This window comes from Panthera leo, chromosome B4, assembly GCF_018350215.1.
Source record: "Panthera leo isolate Ple1 chromosome B4, P.leo_Ple1_pat1.1, whole genome shotgun sequence".
In the NCBI taxonomy this organism is placed as follows: domain Eukaryota; kingdom Metazoa; phylum Chordata; class Mammalia; order Carnivora; family Felidae; genus Panthera; species Panthera leo.
This window is the reverse complement of record NC_056685.1, coordinates 89,494,358-89,509,385: the sequence shown is the minus strand read 5'-3', so window position 1 is coordinate 89,509,385 and position 15,028 is coordinate 89,494,358. Positions and strand designations below refer to the sequence as shown.

Below are 15,028 nucleotides of genomic sequence, written 5' to 3'. Positions count from 1 at the left end.
ATTCTGTGTCTTCCTCTCTCTCTTCCCTCCCCCATTCATGCTCTGTCTCTGTCTCAAAAATAAACATTAAAAAAAATTTTTTTTTTAATTCTAACATAAAAATTAATGTTTATCAATGGGGCAACCTGACTGAGGGCTTTCAAAGTCAACATCAGGAATGAACAAATTTCCTTCCTCACAAAAGCCAAATCAACCAGATGTAATTTTAACATCTACCTTGTGTCTGACACACCTATATTAACCCATCAAATCATCGTCACCACCTTTTGAGATCATTACATTTACTTCACGTGTGAGAAAACAGAGACACACTAAGATTAGCCTCAAATTTTATACAATGGTTGAGAAAGAGGCTGACATCTAGATCCATGCTAAACTTTCCACTGTACTTCATCGCTTTTCTAATTGTAGAGGATACTTTAGCTCGCAAAATACCATAACCAACAGAGAACACTGTGTCTTTTAATTCTGGGCCTCTGATTTTTTTAGGGAGAGGGGATAGTTCTAATATTTTCTTTTTTTTTTTTTTTAAGTTTATTTATTTTGTTAGAGTGAGACAAAGATCATGAGTGGGAGAGGGGCAGAGAGGGAGAGAGAGAATCCCAAGAAGGCTCTGTGCTGTCATCACAGATCCCAACGCAGGGCTGGAACTCACAAACCGTGAGATCGTGACCTGAACTGTCAAGAGTCGGACGGTTTAACCAACTGAGCCACCCAGGTGTCCCTGTAATATCTTCAGTGGACATTTATTTACTATTAAAACTGACTTGGTGACCACTACTAAACTGAGGCAGACATGATGTATAGAGAACTGAAATAATTAGCAGTAACCTTCAGTAAAATTTAATTTTTTTAATACCAGTAGTAGAAATCCTTATTTCTTTTTTTTTCTATTTTTTTAATTTTTTTTTTTTTTTTTTTTTTTTTAATTTTTTTTTTTCAACGTTTTTTATTTATTTTTGGGACAGAGAGAGACAGACCATGAACGGGGGAGGGGCAGAGAGAGAGGGAGACACAGAATCGGAAACAGGCTCCAGGCTCCGAGCCATCAGCCCAGAGCCCGACGCGGGGCTCGAACTCACGGACCGTGAGATCGTGACCTGGCTGAAGTCGGACGCTTAACCGACTGCGCCACCCAGGCGCCCCTTATTTATTTTTGAGACAGAGAGAGACACAGCATAAGCAGGGGAGGGGCAGAGAGAGAGGGAGACACAGAATCCGAAGTAGGCTCCAGGCTCCGAGCTGTCGGCACAGAGCCCGACACGGGGCTCGAACCCACAAACCGTGAGATCACGACCTGAGCTGAAGTCGGACGCTCAACCGACTGAGCCACCCAGGCGCCCCAATCCTTATTTCTTAAGCTAAAAAAGCATCACTGAGAATGAGAAGTTGATGGTATACCATCACACAGAATAAGCTCACATCCCTGAACGGAATTCCGTTACTCTCCAAAACCCGTATGTAGTCGCTCAATAAGATATGGCTCAAGTTTAGGAAAAGCACTGTTCTTGTCTTCCCATCAATCAGCATGCACCACACCTTTACTACAGTCTCTTATCCTCATCCCTTTATCGAAGTACATTTTTACAAACTTGACTGTGCTTTGAGAATGTGCTTGTTCCTTTCGCCTATTGATTCAACAGACGTTAAGTAACACACAGCCTCTGTTACATACATTAACCATGGCTCCTGCCTTAAAAATTTATTCCTCCAAATGGCCGCAAGGGCTGAAAGGGGAAAAAAGATGAGAGAGTGGGAAATCGGGAGGAGGAGGGTCCACATCATATCTGTGCTCCAAATCTAACACTTGCGTAATTACTGCTTCTAGCACCAGGCACTTTTTCCAAGAGAGCGGCCCCTCTGGTTTCTATTTAAAACTTCTGAGTTTTATAACAGGAGACAATAGCTAAACAGTGTTAACATATAATAACTAAAATTTATTGAACGCTTGACACTATTCTAAGCACTTTCCAGGATAGATCGAAAGACCACACATACACGTACCTCTCAAACCCTTCGTTACTAGAACCTGCACTCCCAGCCAGGCAGGATCAGAACCCACCACTTCCTCCCGAAAACACCATGCCAGGGGCATCAAGGAAGTTCCACCTCAACAAAGGGACAAGTTCTGGCCTCCAACTGGAGTATCAAGATCCATCACACATGGAAACAACATGCAGCTACATTACAGGTTCAATAACTGAATTATTTCCTCCTTTCCCCTAACACATGCACACATACACAGATCCCTTTCACGCTTGTACTCTTTTCTCCTTAGTACCTATCACTACTTAATGTATCATATATTTCAGGCAATTATCTTGTTTATTACTGCCTTCTGAGCTCCCTGTGGACAGGGTATTCTTTTCTCTGTTTTGGTGTCCAGTACCAAGGGCAAAGCCTGGCATGCAGGTGATGCTCCACAAACACTGCTGAATGAAAGAAACAGACAGGTTTTGGTGGGTACACCATCAATGGAGGTAGCCTGTTATGCATCAATCAATCACATAATTTTATCTAAAGAACGTTATTATTAATGAGAAAACCAAGTTGAGCTTGTTTGTCACGGCTACAATTCCAGTGCATCGTGGAGCCAGAATCTGAACCCAATGCCTACCACTGGAGGGGTCTTCCCTTGTACAGAAAGTCTTCTGATTGCCCCAGATTTAGAAACAGACCCCGAGAACACACATTCACAAGTACAGGGTTGCTGCAGTATATTCTGTTGACTTCAATGGGTTGGTTTGTTGTTGTTGTTGTTGTTGTTGTTGTTGTTGTTGTTGTCTAAGATTTTATTTTTAAGCTCTACCCCCAAAAGGAGCTCAAACTCACAACCCCGAGATCAAGAGTCCCGGGTTCCAACGACAGGTGCCCCCTGTTGACTTTAACATTTAACAAATGCAAAATAAAGCTCCTTGTGCACCCATGGAGAAGACAGGAAGTTGATGGGGTAAGGCCAGGTGACTGCCTCCCAAATCCTCCACATTCAAGAGACCAGACAGGAGGCAGGAAAAGGACAGTGGTATACCCTGACAAGCCCCTCTACAAATACATCCTCCAAAGCAGAAGGGGTGGCTAGGCTGGATGAAAGCAAACCAACAGGGAATCAGCTTGCTCAAAACACACCCAGCAGTTATCCTGAAACAGACTGCCTGAAAGGAAGAGATTTTCCAGAAACTTCTCCATTTTTTTCCTAACTTCCAAGTATTGTGCATTGAGCATGTATTATCTTAGTCACCAGGGAAAACATATTTTAAAGATGTTTCCCTGCATTTAAAATATAAAATAAATGACAGTATCATAGCCTATTTAAAAAAAAAAAAAACAAACAAAAGAAATGATTTGTGACCTACTCCTTAAAGGTCAAGAAATCAGATTAATGACCAAGCAGAAACTTACTTATGAAATATGAAATTGTATCTGTCCCTAACAGTACCTAGCCAGGTTTAGGCAACAGTTTCCTTATAATACAAGCCAACATAGACTCAGTATTCATACCCTTAAACACAATAAGATAGCTCTTTAATATTTTCCTTTTAAATGCCTATTACAACAGCTTCTAAATGTAACTGTAAATGATAATGGAATTAGCAAGTGGAAAGAAGTATTGCTTTTAGTGTAATTATTTTCTAGTGTCCCTTTTATAGGGAAAAAAACCCAGAATTTGTTTCCAGGAGCATTGCTAATAATACCTAATTCTTAGCGTTTTTCATGTCTTTTTTTTAAAGTTTATTTGAGAGAAAAAGTGAGCGTGATGACAGAGGGGCAGAGAGAGTGGGAGAGAGAGAATCCCAAGCAGGCTCCACAGAGCCCCACAAAGGGCTCAATCTCATGAACCGTGAGATCATGACCTGAGCCAAAGTCAGGCGCTTAACCAACTGAGCCACCCAGGTGCCCCAGCATTGATTTTTCTATACTTCCTTTCAAAATTTGCTCTATTCTGAATAAGTGCTTTTCCATATGGAAAAGTGACAGGGAAATAAAGACTGATTTACTTACGAAATTCACAAATCAAATCAAAATAAAGTACTCCACAAAAACTGATGCCTCCCTGATCCAGAAGTGAACTTCAAGTGGGTGTAGGACATGACCTGGGAATTCAGCACAAGAGCTAGGGACCCAGTTTTTCTAAACCTGTCCAGTTTGCTTGGACTTCTTCATTACTAAGCGAGTGACCACAGTTGGGGTTTCGCTTAAGAGGAACTAATCTTATCAGGAAATTACTTTGTATTTCAAGCTGTTCCAAAAATATCACATCCTTGCCTCCCTTCACCTCCCTACCTCCTCCCTCACCTCCTCCTCCTCCCTGGTAAAGAATTTATTTAACAGATGAAGACCGCCTCTGAGAATGAGCTCTCCCTAAAAACACTGACAGCATATAAAGTGTGTTTTGAAGCTAGACTGTCCAAGCTCATGATCAATGACCCATCAGACTTTCATGTTTCCCTTCTGTCATTTGTTCTTAGCAAATTAATTTTCAACCAATTATATATTGCTTCTGTGCTACAGACTGAATATTTGCATCCTCCTGATACTTGTATGTTGAAGTGCTAATCCCCAGTGAGATGGTATTAGGAGGTGGGGTTGTGGGACTTGATCAGGTTCCTGAGGGATTAGTGCCCTCAGAAAAGACTCCAGAGAGCTCCTCCGCCCCTGTGAGCACCAGGGAGGACACAGCAAAACACTGCTGTGAAGCAGGAAGCAGGCCCTCACCAGACACCCAATGTGCACGGCCCTCGTCTTGGCCTTCTAAGCTGCTAGAACTGTGAGACATAAAATCCTGGGGTTTATATGCCACCCAGTCTACGCTATGTTGTTACAGGACACTGTAAACATGTTTCGTCTCGGGTTTGTATTCTTGTGTCCTCCACTGACTGCCCCGTCAGTTCCTGAAGGAACTAGCGGTGTGTCTGGCCTTGTATTGCCCCAGGAAACAGGAGAGCCATCAGGTAAGTCTGCCTCTTTCTCATCCTGGTGGCTCCTCACAAAAGTGCACAGCTCCTCTGGCACCATGAGGACTTCTTTCTTCCATGATGAATTTTCAGGCTATAAACGAGTCTTACTCTTCTACTGACACTGTCTTTTTTAAGAGTGCATCTGTGGGCATCAAATGTCAGCTATGTACTGATTTGACTCCTTTAAACCGGGTTCCAGACATTTCACTGCCACCCCCCAAATACTACCTAAATAGTGCCACCCACACTTACTACCACAGATGAGCACACTATGCGATGGGACACTTGGCAAAAAGCAAATGCATCTCTCCCAACCTCCCTCGGGATTATCAATGCCTCGGGGCACACGTTTACCTTTCTCCAGGGCAGAGCTCAATTTCTGGGACACAGGAGATGCTCCAGGAATGACAGGTGGGAGGATCAGAAGGAAGGTACAGTAGGTGGAGACCTCGCTGAGCATCTGGTTCGTCCCTCACACATACTCGGGATAGTGGCAGAAGCTAAGCTACTGGAACCAGTGCTCAGTCTGGTGGAGAATTCAGATGCTGTGTCCCACTCTCTTTTCTTCCAAAGTGATTTTACTCTTAATTAATTTCTCTCTGTGTGCGTGTGTGCGTGTGTGCCTGTGTGTGTTTAAATATACATAACATAGAATTTAAAATTTTAGGGGCACCTGGCTGGCTCAGTGAGTAGTGCATGTGACTCTTGATCTCGAGATTATAAATTTGAGTCCCATGCTGGGTGTAGAGATTACTTAAAAGTAAGTCCCATGCTGGGTGGCTCAGGCGGTTAAGCCTTGGACTCTTGGTTTTGGCTCTGGTCATGATCTCACGGTTCGTTGAGTTTAAGCCCCGAATCAGGCTCTACGCTGAGAGCATGAAGCCTGCTAGGGATTCTCTCTCTACGTCTCTCTCTGCCCCTCCCCTGCATGAACGCGAGTGCTCTCTCTCTCTCTCAAGATAAACATTTTAGGGGTGCCTGGGTGGCTCAGCCGGCTAAGCGGCCGACTTCGGCTCAGGTCATGATCTCGCGGTCCGTGAGTTTGAGCCCCACGTCGGGCTCTGTGCTGACAGCTCAGAGCCTGGAGCCTGTTTCAGATTCTGTGTCTCCCTCTCTCTGACCCTCCCCCGTTCATGCTCTGTCTCTCTCTGTCTCAAAAATAAATGTTAAAAACAATATTTAAGGGGCGCCTGGGTGGCGCAGTCGGTTAAGCGTCCGACTTCAGCCAGGTCACGATCTCGCGGTCCGTGAGTTCGAGCCCCGCGTCAGGCTCTGGGCTGATGGCTCGGAGCCTGGAGCCTGTTTCCGATTCTGTGTCTCCCTCTCTCTCTGCCCCTCCCCGTTCATGCTCTGTCTCTCTCTGTCCCAAAAATAAAAATAATAAAAAAAAATAAAAATAAAAATAAAAAAAAACAATATTTAAAAAAAAAAATCAACATTTTTAAAAGATAAAAGAAAAAAATACTTTATAAAAAAAGAATTTAACATTTTACCCATTTTCTTTTAATTTTAGGTAAGCTCTACACCCCATGTGGAGCTTGAACTCATGACCCCAAGATCAAGAGTTGCCAGCTCTACTGACTGAGCCAGCCAGGCACCCCACATTTTACCCATTTTTTAAAGTAAACTCCACCCCCGACATGGGGCTCAAACTGACCATGAGATCAAGAGTCACACGCTCTACTACACCAGCCAGACGCCCCTCATTTTACTGATTTTTAAGTGTACAGTTCAGGGGCATTAAGTACAGTTTCACACAGTTCTGCAACATACCAACACCCATCTCCAGGCTGCTTTCACCTTCTCTAACTGAAACTCTGTATCTGTTGTATCTCCCTATTTTCCTCTCCCCCAGCCTCTGGCAACCACCATTCTACTTTATCTCTATAAATGTCACTACGTTAGGTAGCTCATGTAAGTGGAATCCTGTAACATTTGTCTTTTTGTGCCTTAGCTTAAGGTCTCCAAGGTTCATCCACATTAGAGCATGCGTCAGGATTTTACTTTAGACAACTACTTTGTTGACAGCCTGGAATGGTCCATAAATTAAGGGATCAATATCATGAAGTCCCAGGTTTTCCAACGGGCAGACAGGCCCATTTCTCCGACCGCTTTTTGCTCAAGCGAGCCTTCAGCCTGTATTTTTTCTGGTCTCTGGGCTAAAAGACACAGGCTTGTATAAACAACATTCACTGCACAAATTCAGGGCCACTCAGCATTTCCTTACCACCAGAAGATACGAGCGTTAAAGGTTCTTTATCTTTCATTTCAACTACTTTGGGAGATCTGGCAAATGGAAAAAGGAAAGCAGGAAATCACAAGCAATTTGGGAATCTTCTCTGCACTAAAAATTGGTAACATCTCTTTTTTAAAGTTATTTAGATATAACTCACGTAACCATAAAATTCACCCACGTGAAGCACACAAGTCAGTGGTTTTAGTATACTCACAATGTATACAACCATTCCCAAGATCTAAATTTACAATATTCACAGACCCAGAAATCCTATCCCATTAGTATTTGGACCCCACTCCTTCCCATTAGGCCATCTCAAAGTTAGTATCTCGTTAACAGTCTTCCATTCCAGGGGCACCTGGCTGGCTCAGTCAGTGGAGTGTGGGACTCTCAATCTCAGGGTTGTGGGTTTTAGCCCCACGTTGGATGTAGAGACTACTTTAAAATAAAATCTTAAAAAAAGTCTTACATTCCTTCTACATCTTCCAAAGTACTTAGCAAGTACTTAAAAGTCCGGTACGTACCTGTCCGTCACCATCAGATGCATATACACCTATGCCACAAATAACCTCAAAAATAATTCTGTCTAGTAAACATTACATTCAGAAATTTTGTAAGTAGGCATATGCCAAGATCTCCTCCTCCGACAATGAGATTCCAGTTAAAAAGAGAAAAATTGGGGGGGGGGGGGTGCGCCTGGGTGGCTCAGTTGGTTAAGCTTCTGACTTTGGCTCAGGTCATGATCTCAGGGTTCATGAGTTTGAGCCCCGTGTCGGGCTCTGTGCTGACAGCTCAGAGCCTGGAGTCTGCTTCCGATCCTGTTGTCTCCCTCTCTCTCTCTCTCTCTCTCTGCCCCTTCCCCATTCATGCTCTGTGTGTGTGTCTCTCTCTCTTGAAAGTAAAAAATTTTTTTTTTAATTTTAATTTTTTTTTTAAATAGAAAAAGTTTTTAAGCTAGATATATGTTCCCAAAACAGCACCATGTTCTGTTTTTTGTTTTCTACAATTAGATAATTTTAGAAGACAGAACAATGGCTAAAACAAGCATTTCAGGAGCGAACTCCTCTCCATAGCATCTAGGACTCTCTTCTCAGTCCCCTGCCTCGCCACCACCCCAGGAAACTAGATCTGGCCAGCTGTTCCATGAAGATTCCGGCCTCATTCCCTCCAAAAACAACACATACAGGCCACTGAATGATACTTCATTTGATAACGTGCATTTTTTTTTTTTTAATTTTGATACCGTATCCTCTTAAATGAAGCCGTTTCAAAGAAATGGGATATCGCAAGGCACCTGGGTGGGTCTGTTGTTAAACACCTGACTTCAGCTCAGGTCATGATCTCACAGTTCGTGAGTTTGAGCCCCACATGGGGTGAGCATGAGCCCCACTTTGAGTGAGCTCGTGCCCCACTTCGGGTTAAAAACAAAAACAAAAACAAAAACACGAGCCCTGCTTTCTCTCTCTCTGACCCTTGTGGGATTCTCTCTCTCTCTCTCTCTCAAAAAAGGGAAAAAGAAATGGGACATCACAAGATTTTTTTTTAAGGTAAACCATTTGGTCACAGAAATACTAAATACGAAATATAATACCTGTGGGCCTTATGTAGATTTGAACACCTCTACAGATTTATACCAGTGTTACTCAGAGGGAAGCATGTGCTTTGTGCACAAACCACTTTGTTAAACAGTGAACCGTCATGAACCTGTAGGTCATCCTTGAGCAGGGGCCATGCTAATCTTCTCTGCATCATTCCAATTTTAGTGTATGTGCTGAAGTGAACGTGTCCACAAACCATCTGTGAATTAAGCATCTCCCCTTGCTCTCACTTCACTCTGGAGCGGATTTCTCCTGGGACGGGTATCGGTGTCATTAGCTCTTAAGACTAGTAAGTCATGGCACATAAGTAGTTTTGTTTTGTCTTTTGAATAGCATCCATGGAAGTTAATGCAAAAACAAAGATGCACATGACTGAAATCACTTACTTGGAAATGAGAGAAGGGAACCTTGGTGAATTAGTTTCAGATGGAAGATAGTTTTAATTAAAAATTAGACTAGTGGTGGGGCACCTGGGTGGCTCAGTTGGTTAAGTGTCCAACTCTTAGTTTTGGCTCAGGTCATGATCTCACGGTTCATGGGTTTGAGCCCCGCATCAGGCTCTGTACTCACAGTACAGAGCCTGCCTAGGATTCTCTCTCTCACTTTTTGCCCTCCCTGATTCTCGCACACGCACGCTCTCTCTCTCAAAATAAAATGTTAAAAAAAATTAGACTAGTGGCTAGACGATTATGCCAAGGTAGAAAATACTCCTCCTAGTGCTACTAAAGTGATTTTAGTGGGAGTCAGAATTGAGAGAAGGAGGGAAAATGGGCAATCTGACACTGGAGCGATAATATCTTTCTCCAACATGAATTTGCTCTTGGATCCAGAGGAGCTCCACTAACAACTGCCCTCCACCAACCTGGTGATCCTGGAGGGTGAACCGGAGTTAGGACCCGGTTAGGTCATCCTCAGACATCACTCCACAGACATGCTTCTGGTTGAGTACTGAAGACACCAAGACTTTAAAGAGAATTTGGGGCCCCTGGGTGGCTCAGTCGGTTAAGTATCCAACTCTTTGATTTTTGGCTCAGGTCATGATCTCACGGTCATGGGTTGGAGTCTGCATCTGGCTCTGCACTGACAGCATGGAGTCTGCTTGGGATTTTCTCTCTTCCCCAACCCCCCCCCCCACCCCGGCGTGTGCATTCTCTCTCTCAAAAAAAAAAAAGTCTGAGCACCTACCATGAAGCAAGCAGTGTGCTACAGCATACACAGAAAGGTGGAGAAAGTTTAAAAACAATGCCTTTAAAGAAGTCACAGATCTGGTTGTACAAAGCAAAACAAAAATATGTCATCATTCAGAAAATTATACTATTCAAGAAACCTTAAGATTACACTGTTTATTCTGCCATTAGAACCTCAGCTAATTTGAAGTCACGATGCCACTCCTCTTCATCCCTATTCAAAAAGGATATTGCTGATACACTGAAAAGCATGATAATGTAATGTCTAACCACCAACTAGTCTGTTGTAAATCTCAAGCTGCTGCCTTAGATCTTCCAATATTTCAAAATAAGAACGTTTGCGGGTGCCTGGCTGGCTCAGTCAGTGCTACGTGCAACTCCAAGTCATATAGTTTACAGGACTAAAAGTAAATACTCAGAGCAGGGACTTTCCAAGGAGTGTGATTTACTGTAAGCAAATACGTGTAAGAATCCATAGGAAGCACCCAAAATGGCAAATCACTTTGGTGCAAGTTTAGTGCAACTGCTTCTGTAAGGTACAGGAAGAGGCAGGACCCCTAAAACTCCCTAGTAAACATCTCCTGGGGTGCAAAGGCAATTTTATTTTAGCCACAGAAGACAACTCATTAGCCAACTATTGATTAAATACTTGAATCTGATCTTCTCTGTCAGCTCAGAACTCAGCACATTATGGGAGTCATGAGATAGGGACATTGAGGCACTGCTTCAGCCTGGCTCGGAGGCTCTGCTTCCTCTTCTCCTTGGGGAGGATCAAATTTGCTCATCACGCTGGTGAAACGACAGCTGGGAGGGTGGGCCAGATCAAAGTTAACATCCAGGGGCTCAAAGAATAGGATGAATCCAAGATGAACTAAAGGCACACGTAAGGTCTACACTTGTGATCCCTCCACTCCCCCTCAAAAAAGACAGAAGTATATTATTATCTTTGTAACAAGAGAGGAGTAAATGGTCCCACTCCGTGCTCGTCAAAAAAATGCCTAATTTGGGGGATGCCTTATTTGAAGAGCAATAGTGGAAAGAGGACCAATTGAAAGACGATGGCAACAGAGGCTCTGAAAACTCCACAGGAGGACTAAGCACTGGGGAGGTTCAGCACGGGAAAAGGAAACCAGGGAGATATGAAGCCCACTCTGCAAAAGCAAAGCCCACTCTGTGAAAGCTACACAAGGAGACAGTTTGGCTTGTTTTACCAAAAAGCTTTTCCGATCTTCCAAAAACGGCTGCCTGGGAAACTGGCAAGCTCTCTGTTCTGGAAGTGTTTAAGCAGGGACATCATGACCACTTTGGAAACCAGACACATTTAATACCGCTCTCTTGCCTAGCCAGGTGTCAACATTTCCATCTTCTGACTCTCCTGGGATCTGACTGTGTCCTAGAGGGGAGCTCAAGACCCATTTTCCTTACTGATTCTAACCTGCAGCATGGGGAGGGAAAGTACATTAGAATAAATAGAGGCATTTTTAAAAATCCAAATAGCAGGGCACCTGGGTGGCTTAGTCAATTAATAGTCCAACTCTTGATTCCAGCTCAGGTCACTGTCTCCTGGTTTGTGAGTTTGAGCCCCACATCAGGCAGATTCTCTCCTCTCTCTGCCCCTCCCCAGCTCACATGCTCTTTCTCTCAAAATAAATAAACAAAAATCCAAGTGACTGCTGTGACCCCAGAACACCCATCAAAGCTTCCAGGTAGGCCCAGCCACTGTATTTCCACGAGTTTTATGAGCAATTCTGACAACCATCCTGGGTGAACCCCACCACTCTAGAGTTCCAGCCAGGAGCCCCAGTCCACTTCCACAGCTACAACCAGTTTTGTGTTCATTTTCTCCAGCCCAGATCTCCCTCCTGACCCTCAGTTCGACATGGCCAACATCCTACTGCAATGCCATACCCGCTGCCCAAAGAACCTTTCCAAAGTGGGGAAATATCTCAAAGGTTGCAGGGCCAGACATTCAGGAAGTGCCTCCTTGACCTGCTCCAGGTTTGAGGACCAAATTTATGCCTGCCATCAAACACAAACACCTGTTGGGAGCCCAGATTCCATCCCTTAGCCCAAAATCTAGTGCCCATCTGCGTGAGGTCCAGCCACTTTCCAAGGTACAGGTCTCATTCCTTCTACACAAAGCCTGGTACCAGGGCAGCCACAGCACATCATCAGGAGTTTTCCTCTGCACTTTCTATGTCATGGTCAGCCATATGCATTTCCTACCTTGGGTACCTCACACAGGACTCTTAAAATTGGACTGATTTCTCATGTACTGTTTAATACTCCTAAAAGGACCTAAAAACAACCCCACGAATAAAACAAATATGGGCTTCATTTATTTTTTAAGTTATTTATTGAGAGAGTGAGAGAGAGAGAGAGAAAGAATGAGCGGGGGTGTGGCAGAGAAAGGGGGAGAAAGAATCCTAAGCAGGCTCCACACTCAGAACAGAGCCCGATGTGGGGCTCGATGCTACAATCCTGAGATCCTGACCTGAGCCAGAATTAAGAGTCACCCCCTTAACCCACTGAGCCACCCAGGCACCCCGGATTTCGTTTACTGTTGATTAGTGATAAATCACATGTGGATGAATCACATGACATTGCATTGGGCAAAAGCTGTCAGCTACAGAAAGAGTATATACTCCAGATTTCATTGATATGAAGCACACAGCCTGCTTCAGATCCTCTGTTCCCCTCTCCTTCTGCCCCTCCCCCACTTGCATTCGCACTCTTAAAAAATAAAGAAATAAACTTTTAAACTAAAAGTACAGTGGTTCTAGCGGAGAGGTGAAAATATTACTGATTAGGAATGATTACAAAAATGCTCACTTCAGCAGCACATACACTGGGCGGGGGGGGGGGGGAGGGGGGGGAGGAATGGACACAAAAGAACCTTCTGGGGTACCAGAAACATACTGTATTTTGAGCTGGAAATAGCTGGTAGTTGGGAGGGGCAAGAGGGGAGGGAAACTGAGGGGAAGAGACACGCATTAAGCTGTACAATTAAGATTTATACATTTTACTTTATACTAGTCATGCCTCGATTTTCAAAATTCAAATACCTACACAAATAAAGATGAGGATTCTGTGTCTGAAGATAAACCACACTCCATTCTTAACCTCAGGAACAAAATATCTTTTGTTTTGGGTTTTTGTTGTTGTTGTTTTTGGTAAAAGATGACAGAAGGCTAGTAACAAAAAGTTTTACTTAATAAAACAACACAACTAAAGAACACAAAAACTTTCAAAATGGCAATATTTAAAAAAAAAAATTTTTGGGGCGCCTGGGTGGCGCAGTCGGTTAAGCGTCCGACTTCAGCCAGGTCACGATCTCGCGGTCCGTGAGTTCGAGCCCCGCGTCAGGCACTGGGCTGATGGCTCGGAGCCTGGAGCCTGTTTCCGATTCTGCGTCTCCCTCTCTCTCTGACCCTCCCCCGTTCATGCTCTGTCTCTCTCTGTCCCAAAAATAAATAAAAAACGTTGAAAAAAAAATTTAAAAAAAAAAAAAAAATTTTTTTTTAATGTTTATTTTTGAGAGAGAGAGCACAAACAGGGGAAGGGCAGAGAGAGGGAGAGAGAGAGAGGATCCGAAGCAGGCTGCAGGCTCTGAGCTGTCAGCACAGAGCCCGACGTGGGGCTCGAATCTACAAACCGTGAGATCATGACCTGAGCCTAAGTCAGATGCTTAACTCACTGAGCCACCCAGGTGCCTCAATAAACATTTTTTAAAAAGGATAAATTCATCTGTAATACACCGTCCTGTAAATGGTGGGTAACAATACCTATCTCACAGGGTTACTGTGATAGTTGACTGAGGAGATCACATAATAAAGCACTTAATACAGTACCTATTCATCAATACGGTCCATACTCATCACTCTTGATTTGCCATAATTATCTGTCCATCTCCTTCAATCCCTTTCAGCCCATCCCTCAAAAATTCTCAGCCCAGCAGGCATTTAGTATCGGCAAAATAAACTCAGAGGCTCTCTCCGAGCATGCAAACCATCAACAATTCCCACCTGATTCCGCAAGAAAATACAAAGCTGTTGAGGCTGTGTTTCTGACGCCAGTGTCTGTACAAACCTCGGGGCATACCAAGGTGTACTGGAGTTCAGGTAAATATGGTATATATACCGGAGGCGGTCTCACTTAAAACCTCAAAGAAAACGTAGGTGTTTTTAAGCAGACGTTAAGAAGGCTGCGACGTTCGCCAAGGCAGCACAAAGCACTGCTGAGAAGTCTTCGGCGCCCAGCCGCGGGCACTGAAGTGTGGTTCGCTGGCCCTCATTCTCCCTGACCCACCCACGTCCTCTCCTGCTCTCCCCACCTTCATTTCAGGAACAGTTTTCACAGCTCGGGCACCAGGAATTTAGAATATTCCTGCTCTCTACCTTATAAAACTCTAATCAAGGTACTCCTGGCTTCTTAATGCAATTTTAACTGATGATGGCTTGGGCTGTTTCCTTGAATTGTCAACACCACTCTGTCTGGCTTACTAACCCAGTAAAACAAAATATTTATTTTCAGCAAGTCGACACGCAAAAATCGAAAGAACAGGAAACTACAGTTAAGACAAACAAAATACCACAGTAAGATTAACAAACGATATGCACTTTTAAGGATGCTCTTAAGAAGTCGCCATTGTATGAAAGTGTATTTTGGACACAACCATATGCATGCCACAACGAATGGTAACTTTATTTAAATAATTAGTCAATCAAGGGGAACAAATGAAACTCTAAGAGAAACTGAAAAATCAAACTGTCCTTTTTAGGATTAACCTGCAGGAACCTCTGGCTGTTTCTACCCAGAATAAAATTCATATGCAAATTTTTTTCATTTACAAAAGAAAAACAAGACAATTATAGGAGGAAAAAAAAAAACAACACAGAAGCCAAATGAGATTTATCCTATCACCCAGAGAAGTAAACCCTTTGGGGTTTTCTTTTTCCCCTCTCTATTCTTGCATTTAACCTATAAATGCCTTTTTTTTTTTTTTTTAATGTTTATTTTATTCTTGAGAGACAGAGAGTGACAGAGCACAAG

At 43.4% G+C, this 15,028-nt stretch overlaps 1 protein-coding gene and 1 non-coding gene across 2 annotated transcripts in view; both read right to left on the bottom strand.

Annotated features, from left to right (window-relative positions):
• The window catches only part of RASSF3 (Ras association domain family member 3), a 73,898-nt gene that overhangs the window by 30,750 nt on the left and 28,120 nt on the right, over nucleotides 1-15,028 (bottom strand). The gene's annotated exons all lie outside the window — the stretch shown is intronic.
• On the bottom strand, nucleotides 8,872-8,973 carry LOC122225688. The gene has a single exon (XR_006205302.1). It is a non-coding gene; the product is annotated as a U6 spliceosomal RNA (small nuclear RNA).